This window comes from Cibotium barometz, chromosome 15 (genome assembly GCF_041138505.1).
Source record: "Cibotium barometz isolate CiBa-2024 chromosome 15, ASM4113850v1, whole genome shotgun sequence".
NCBI classification, from domain to species: Eukaryota; Viridiplantae; Streptophyta; class Polypodiopsida; order Cyatheales; family Cibotiaceae; genus Cibotium; species Cibotium barometz.
In genome coordinates, this window is record NC_141060.1 from 8,924,373 (window position 1) to 8,926,706 (window position 2,334).

The window sequence follows — 2,334 nt, forward strand, 5'->3', positions numbered from 1 at the left end:
CTCAAGGAGGATTTCCAATTTCTCCTGGAGATCTTTCCCAGCTGCTTGCAAGAAGAGCTATGTTTTTTCTGTGTCCAAAGTTGCACGCTCTATCCTTGATAGCTGGGCATAGCGCTTCTCAAACTCTCTTAGCAATTCTGTGGCAGAAATTCCCATTTTAGGTTTTGTGACCCATTCCAAGAAAGTTCGTTTGGTCACTCGCTCAGAATCCTCCATGAAGTATTCATCCTTTAAAGCAAGCTTGAACTCCTCCCAATTTTTGCCACCATGTGCTGTCTGCAATCCTCTTATGCGCTCTCTTATCTCAGGAACACATACCAGCTCGAAACTTCGAACCATATCCTCCTCAGTCACCCTGTTTAGCTCCATCTCCTTTATATAATTGCGCAGATACTTTGTAATGTCCTTCCCATCAAATTGATCCACCTTTTTCACAATTGATTGTAAGGCTTTGGTCGTGGAAATTTGTCCCCTCTCAGCAGCTTGTTGCTGTTGCATGTACATGGTAAACATTTGAAACATCTGCATAACTCCGGGGTCAAAATGAACCCCCTGACCCTTAGAATTCTCAGCCATAGCTCCCTTGTATATTTTACCACACTCTCACCCCAGTAGTTTCACGTCGGGTTCACCAATGTTGTCGTGAAGTGTGCGGTACAGCCAGGAAAGTACGAGACTTCTAGCTGTGAGAGTGAATGTCAAATCTAGCAAGGAAACTCACGCACAAAATTTCCCAAGGAGTATTGAATATCACTATTTCCATTGACAAGTACATGTGTTCACTCACCTCAATACATCCTTGAATTCATCCTGATGATTGCACAAAATTGCATGAAATCCTTTGAACCATTCACATGTAGGCATAACAAGGCCTTCCAATTTTTCCAATATACATGTGACTAGTTACATCCTTTACATCCAGTGCCATCAAAACCATTATTTCGAGATGCACTTTATCACCTGAAAACCTGCCTTAATATTCTAACATCTCACAAACAAAAGATGGCATATGGCATAACTATAACATGCTCATGAGATTTAGAAAACTCCATGGCTTGAATCCCAAAAATCCGATCGAGTAGGAAGTAAAACCAACCTTCCGGAACCTTAATGTGTTTTTGATGCTTTATTTCCACAATTCTCCAAGTCCCAAGAACTTCCCATTCTTCAAAACCTTTAAAGGTTTATAAAACATACGATTTTCCAAATCGTTGATTATAATATTCAAAATAAAAAAAAACCCACTTAACTGTGAGTAGAGCAAGGTGAGATTTTCATTGATTTTTCTCTATTCCTCCTATGGCGGCTTCGCTGCAGACCGCGGAAGACAGAATACAAGTATATGATGAAAATCCTATCATTGGATAGCACTCATTTTTCTCTACAATTCTAACTCCTACACGCCATAAACAGAAGCCGCCTCCTTGGAATTAAAAACTCTGGTTGGATGGACGCTGTTCCTCTTTTCTCAGAATTTATATCCCACTCCGGTTCGCCGCCGTCTGCCTCCGGTTCCTTTCTCCTTTCTCCCGCGGAGAACTCGGCGCCCTTTACCATCTTTTTTTCCAGCTATTCACGCGGGAGTTTCCCCATGTAAAAGGCTGCGCTCGCATTTTCTTCCATGCTATCTAGAAAACTCCCAAATAAAGGAAATGCATTTCCTTTTCCACGTATGTTGCTAGCCACGTATGCTGCTAGCCTTAGTGCTTTGTTTCTAACCTTAGCATTAAGGTTGCAAGGCATAACCTTAGCGCTAGTCCCACTTTGAATTCCCTGCTTTGGCACAAACACAAGATTCCCAAAGCATTCTCACACCTATGAAAACATGCTTACAAGCCCCATGTTTTCTATCTCCACATTAGATATACATAAGATACATGTACCTCTACATGATGATCCATGAAGTCCAAGTGCAGTTTTCTATCTCCACATTTCCCCCACATTCAATGAACTCTTCGGCACTGTGATGTTCATTAAATCTCCATTTCTCTTGACACCTTCATAGTTTATAAATCATCATATCGGCCCATGTGTTTTATAGAATCTCCAATTGCTCATTCAAGTATTTCTCCATGCCTTCATAAATGCATTCCTTTGTGCATTGGTATGCCCTCATGCCATCATATATAACTGGATGCTTCTAACTTGCCCATGAGCTCTGAGTAACAGCAAAAACATCATCCTCCATACTCATATACAAAAAACTCCTAAATCTGACTCAGCCTCAGCTTGTCTTATTGAACCTCATATACAATATGAACATATGTACATGGCATCATATAATGACTCATCATGGCACTTAACCCCATGCATCTGGATGTGTATTTGATGGCC